Raw genomic sequence first — 6,653 nt, 5'->3', positions numbered from 1 at the left:
TATATATATATATATATATATATATATATATATATATATATACACACTCCTGCTGGAATTTTTATTGGAATTCCTCTAAATCAATAGATCATTTAAGAATAATTGACATCTTAATTATACAGTCATCCAGTCCATGAATGTGGCATTTCCCTTTACATAGGTTGTCTTTGATTTATTGCATCAGTACCTTATAGCTGTTTTTTTTTTCTAAAGACATACCTTGAACAAGTTTTGTTAGAATATTTAATTTTCTTGAAGCTTGTAGATGATGTTTTTAAAAATATGATGTCCAATTGTTAATTGCTAGCACATAGGAATGTCAATTTATATCTGTTGACATTGAATTTTGCAAACTTAAAAAACTCACTTATTAATTCTAGGAACTTTTTTGTAGCTTCTTTGGGATTATCTTTTAGATATTGTGTTGTGTGTGAATAAGATCCTCTTCTTCCTTCCTTTCCAATCATATGTCTTTTTTCTCCTGCCCTATTACATTGGCTAGGACTTCCAGTATGATTTGAATATGTCTGGTGAGAGTGTTTATCCTTGCCTTGTTTTTGACCTCAGATAAAAAAATTCAGATCTTTACTGTTAATTAGGATAAATAACATATAATTACATATCACTACATTATATTATGATAATTAATATATGTATATATATCCTTTTTAAATTAATTTTTTAAAGATTTTATTTATTTATTTGACAGAGAGAGAGACACAGCGAGACAGGGAACACAAGCAGGGGGAGTGGGAGAGGGAGAAGCAGCCTTCCCGCGGAGCAAGGAGCCCGATGCGGGGCTCCATCCCAGGACCCTGGGATCATGACCTGAGCCAAAGGCAGATGCTTAATGACTGAGCCACCCAGGCGCCCCTAAATTAATTTTTAATAATAAATGACTGCTGAATTTTGTTAAATAGTTTTTGTATCAATTGCTATCATGAGGTTTGATTTTTAAGTCTGTTAATATGATGGATTACATTGATTGACTTTTAAATATTTAATTAGTGTTGTATTCCTGGGATAAACCCTACTTGGGCATGGAGTAGAATTTTTGTTATATACGTTGCTGGATTTGAGTTGCTAGTATTTTGGTTAGGATGTTTGTTTCTAATTTTCAGGAGGGATGTTGATCTGCAATTTTCTTTTCTTCTACTGTCTTTAGCTCATTTTGGTATCAGGCAGTGTTCTTTCTTCTTTTATTTTCTGGAAGAGATTGTGTAGAACTGATGTAATTTCTTCTTTATATGTTTCGAAGAACTCAACAGTGAAGCCATCTGGACCTCAATTTTATTTTGAAGTTTTTTTTTTTAAATAAAACTATGAAGTCAATTTCTTTAACAGACATAGAACTATTTCAGTATCTATTTCTTCTTGGGTAAGTTTTGGTAGTTTGTAGTTTTGAAGGAATTGGTTGATATCAATTGGTCCATTTATATGTGTAGAGATGTTCTTACTATTCCCTTATGTTTCTAATGTCTGCAAGGTCTATAAAGATACTCCCTTTCTCATTTCTGGTAAAAGAAATTTATACCTTCTTTTTTTCTTGGTCAGTATGGCAAAAATATTATTAATTTTACTAATCTTTTCAAAGAACCAGCTTTTAGGCTTAAGGGTTTTTTGTTGTTGTTCTTGCTCTTTTTTTTTTTTTTTTGAGAGAGAGGGTGGGAGGGGCAGAGAAAATCTTAAGCAGGATCCCTGCTGAGCGCAGAGCCTGTGACGCAAGGCTTGATATCATGACCCTGAAATCATGACCTGAGCCCAAATGAAGAGTAGGATGCTTAACTGACAGCCACCCAGGTGCCCCTCAAAGAACCAGCTTTTAATTTCTTTTTTTTTTCTGTTTTGAATTCATTGATTTTTGTTTTTATTTTTATTATGTCCTTCTTCTGCTTACTTTAAGTTTATTTGCTCTTCTTTTTCTATTTTCTTAAAGTGGAAGCTTTGTTTTTTTATTGCAGTTTTTCTTCTTTTCTGATATGTGCATTAAATGCATTATTTGCAATTTACCTGGATGCATGGTTTAGCTGCATCCTGGAAATTATTTTATGTTTTATTTTTATTTTGTTCAAAATACTCTTTAATGAGATTTCTTTTTGACCCATAGGTCATTTAGAATAATTAAAATAACTACCAAGTATTTGGAGATTTTTCACTTATCTTTCTGTTACTGATTTCTACTTTAATGTTACAGAGAGAACTTACTTTTTATGACTTCTATTATTTTAAGTTTATTCAGTTTTGTTTAGTGATACGGAATATGGTTTATCTTGGTGCACATGTGTACTTGAAAGTGTATTCCACTGTCGTTGGATGAAGTATTCTCTAAGTGTTTGTTAGTTCCAGTTGGTTGATGAAGTTGTTCAGTTTTTCTATATTTTTGCTGATTTTTGTCTCCTGTCCCACTGATTACTGAGAAATCAAGTCACCAACCATAATTGTGGAGTTGTTCATTTTTCCTTTCATTTCCATCTGTCTTCACTTTTATTTTGAAGCTCTGTTACATACATACATATTTAAGATTGTTATATCTTCTTGATGAATTTATCCCTTTACCATTGTGCGATGTCTTTATTTATTTATTTACTATTGAGACTGTGTGTGTGTGTGTGTGTGCGCGCGTGCGCGTGTGTGCGTGTGCAAAGCACGTGCAGGGAGGGGCAGAGGGAAAGGGAAAGGCAGAGAATCTCAAGCACTTCACACTCAGCACAGAGCCTGATGTGGGGCTCAATCTCAGGACCCTGAGATCATGACCTGAGCCAAAATCAAGAGTTGGATCCATAACCAACTGAGCCACCCAGGTGCCCCATGCAATGTCTCTCTTTATTCCTGATAATTTTCCTCACTCTGAAGTCCACTTTGACTGATATTATTATAGATCTTTCAGCTTTCTTTTGGTCAGTGTTTGCTTGGTATATCATTTCTCGATTCTTTTAATCTTAACTGACCCTTATATTTAGTGAATTATTATAGATAGTGTATAAGTTGGTTCTTGATTCTTTTATCCTTTATGACAATCTTTGTCTTCTAATTGATGTGTTTAGACCATTGAGACTAAATACAATTATTGATATATTTGGCTATATGGGTCTACCATTTTATTATTTATATCTGTTTGTTCTGTTTTCCATACCTCTGTCTCCCCTCTCTTGACTTTTTTGGATTATTTGAAATTTTAAAAGATTCCATTTTATGAGCGACATGTCAATCAGAGAAAGAATTATATGGTTTCATTCATATGTGGAATTTAAGAAACAAAACAGATGATCATAGGGGAAGGGAGGGAAAAATAAAATAAGATGAAATCAGAGAGGGAGACAAATCATAAGGGACTTTTAATTATAGGAAACCAACAGGGTTGCTGGAGGGGAAGGGGGTGGAGGGATGGGGTAACTGGGTGACGGGTATTAAGGAGGGCATGTGATGTACTTAGCACTGGGTGTTATGCAACGGATGAATAATTGAACTCTACATCTGAAACTAATGATACACTATGTTAACTAATTGAATTTAAACAAAATAAATTATAAAAGTAAAAAAATTCCATTTTAATTGATATAGTGAGTTTTTGACTTTATCTCTGTGTATACTTTAAAAAATTCATATTATTTATTAAGTAAGAAATAAAAATACATCCTCTCAAGATACTTCTGACTTTGTTTTCTGATTAAGTGACAATTATGAATTTGGCAGGGAATATAAGACAGAGAACTCTGAATGTAATTTATTTACTGTTTTTCATTTGCTTATTCCCAAAATGGATTTGAGGCAACCTTTACTGGTGCTATACATTTCTTTGTGTGGATTCAATTTACTGTCTAGTGTCCTTTCCTTCAGCTTGAAGGATTCATTTCAGTATTTCTTGTAAGGCAAGTCTGATAATAACAAATTCTGCTTTTGTTTATCTGGGAATGTCTCAATTTCTTCTTTATGACCCCCACCCCCCCAGTTTGTTTTTGTTGCTATTTTTTTTTAAGTTTTGCTGGATATAGAATTCTTGGTTGACCGTATTTTTCTTTAAGCATTTTGAATATGTCATCCTATTGCCCTTTGGCCTCCATGATTTCTGATGCGAAGTCAGCTGTTAATCTTATTAAGGCGACCTTATGACCCCGTTTAACCTTAGTTGCCTCCTAAAAGCCTTATCTCCAGATGCAGTCACATTGGGAGTTAGAGCTTCAATATATGAATTTTACAGAGGAAAATCAGTCCATAATAAGCACCAATAGTGAAATTTTCATGTCAGTTATTGTACTTTTCAGTGCTGGAATTTCTACTTTGTCCTTTTTAAAACATAATTTCTATCTCTTTATTGATGTTCTCTATTTGGTGAGACACTTCCCTCATACTTTCTTTTAATTCTTTGGACATAGTTTCCTTTAATTCTTTGAACATATTATAATAGATGATTTAAAGTCATTGTCTACTAGGTTCAACTTTTGGGCATTCACTGGTAGAGTTTCTACTAGCTGCTTCTTCCAACCCCCCGTCTTGAATGAGTCATACTTTATCATTTCTTTGTGTGTTGAAAACTGAATGTTTAAAATAATGTGACACCCCCCCCACTAGTTTGGTTTTGTTGCTATTTTTTAGTGATTTTCCTGAATTAATTCTGTAAAGTTTGCATTCGTTGTCATGGATGGCCACTGAAGTCTCTGCCTGGTTAGTTTAATGATCAGCTAATGACCGGACAGATTTCCTTAAATGCCTGGAACCAATAAATCTCCTAGCCTTTGTCAAGGTTGGTGTGTGCATGTTGGGGTATGGCTTCAGTGCTCTGACAGGCAGTTTACAACTAACTCTGCCTTTATCTTCACTCCCTGCTTGTGCAGAATGTCACAGTAGGTCAGAGGTGAGAGATTAGGGCCTTCTCAGGTTTTTCCTAGGCACATGAACAGCCTTGCATATTCCTGTAGCCTTCTAGATACCTAGGAATATTCTAGGACTTTTTAGAGACCCCTTTGGGCAACTCATTCTCACATATTTTATTTTCAGTTTTTGTTAGCTCCAACTGGTAATGCTTGTCACTGATTATTTTTGATAGTGCTTTGCAAATAGAACTGTTTGCACAGAGTAACCTCTGAGTCAGATAAAATGAAGACATGCTCTGAGAATGGAATTTTTCAGCAAGCCACCAGATAGTTAAAATAGAGATAATTCACTAGGAGGTGGGGCTTTGGAGGAGCTCCAAACCCGTTTTGGTCCTGTCAATTGTTGCTAGATTGCTGGTTTTCATAGCTACCATAGTTGCGATGTGGTTGGTTTTCAAGTCTACCACTTGATAGTTGTAGATGAGCCGGTGATAAGGGGATAGGATTGGGGCAAGTTAAAATGCCACAAAATTCATTGTTCTTACTGAAATCATTTTTCCTGAGGAAACCCTCCTTCCGCTGTTGCAAGTCTTTGGTTAATTTCCGAAGTTCTAAAAAAAATTGATTTTGACAAATTTGCCTGTGTTTTCTTTGCTTTTAGGAGGACTATTTTTAGAGGTCCTTATGACGCCATTCCAGAAGTTGGAATTCCTAAATCTTTTTTAAGGGGTTACTCTAGGGATTACAATATGTGTACTTAACTTTTCACGGTCTATTTAGAATTAATATATTACAACCTTTGTTGGAATATAGAAACCTTGCCACCTTATAGGTTATTTTGCCCTCCCCCATTTATGTTATAATTGCCATACATAGAATACATCTACATCCATTGGAAACTCCATCAGACAATGTCATATTTTTTGCTTTCAACTCTCATGTGAATTTTAAAGAGCTTAAAAGAAAAAAAGAGTTTATGGTATTTACCTAAATATTTGCCATTTTATCATTCTTACTCCATTCCTGACATTTCTTTTTTTTTTTTTAAAGATTTTATTCATTTATTCATGAGACACGAGAGAGAGAGAGAGAGAGAGAGAGAGAGAGAAGCAGGCTCCCAAGGAGCAGGGAGCCCAATGTGGGACTCGATCCCAGGACCCTGGGATCATGACCTGAGCCGAAGGCAGACGCTTAACCATCTGAGCCACCCAGGCACCCTATTCCTGACATTTCTGATGTGAAATTCACAGTTGCTCTAATTATTGTTTTTCTATATGTGAGACTGTTTTTCTCTGTTTTCAAGATATTTTCTTAGACTTTAGTTTTCAGCAGTTTGATTATGATGCATTTGGGAATAGATTTCTTTGAGTTTTTCTTGTTTGGAGAATGAGCTTCTGGACTCTATAAATTTATGTTTTTTTCCCCAATCATTTGGAAGTTTTCAGCCATTATTTCTTCAAATATTTTTTCTGCACCAAATATATTTTTTAAAGATTTTATTTAATTATTTGAGAGAGAGAGAGAGAGTGCACACTCACCCTCGCATGCACAAGTGGAGGGGAGGGGCAGAGGGAGAGGGAGAAGTAGACTCCCCACTGAGTAAGGAGCCTGTAGTGGGGTTTGGTCACAGGACCCCAGGATCATGACCTGAGCCGAAGGTAGACGCTTAACTGACTGAGCCACCCAGGTGCCCCTGTTTTTCTTTTTATTATTGAGTGTTATATATTTTTTGGGTATAAGTCATTTGTCAGATATACGTATTGTGAATGTTTTTCTCTCAGTCTGTGGTTTGCCTATTCAATTGCGTAATGGTGTCTTCTGATGATGAGTGAAGCCTTTTAT

At 35.1% G+C, this 6,653-nt stretch overlaps 1 pseudogene; it reads right to left on the bottom strand.

Annotated features, from left to right (window-relative positions):
- The window catches only part of LOC112815974 (popy Class I histocompatibility antigen, A-1 alpha chain-like), a 33,668-nt pseudogene extending 27,311 nt beyond the window's left edge, over positions 1 to 6,357 (bottom strand).
- Positions 6,358 to 6,653: the final 296 nt, after the last annotated feature.

This window comes from Callorhinus ursinus, unplaced genomic scaffold (genome assembly GCF_003265705.2).
Source record: "Callorhinus ursinus isolate GAN/ISIS: 27379988/994484 unplaced genomic scaffold, GSC_fseal_2.0 scaffold59, whole genome shotgun sequence".
Taxonomy (NCBI): Eukaryota; Metazoa; Chordata; class Mammalia; order Carnivora; family Otariidae; genus Callorhinus; species Callorhinus ursinus.
Note: the sequence above shows the minus strand (reverse complement) of the source record. Positions and strands in the feature narration are given on the sequence as shown.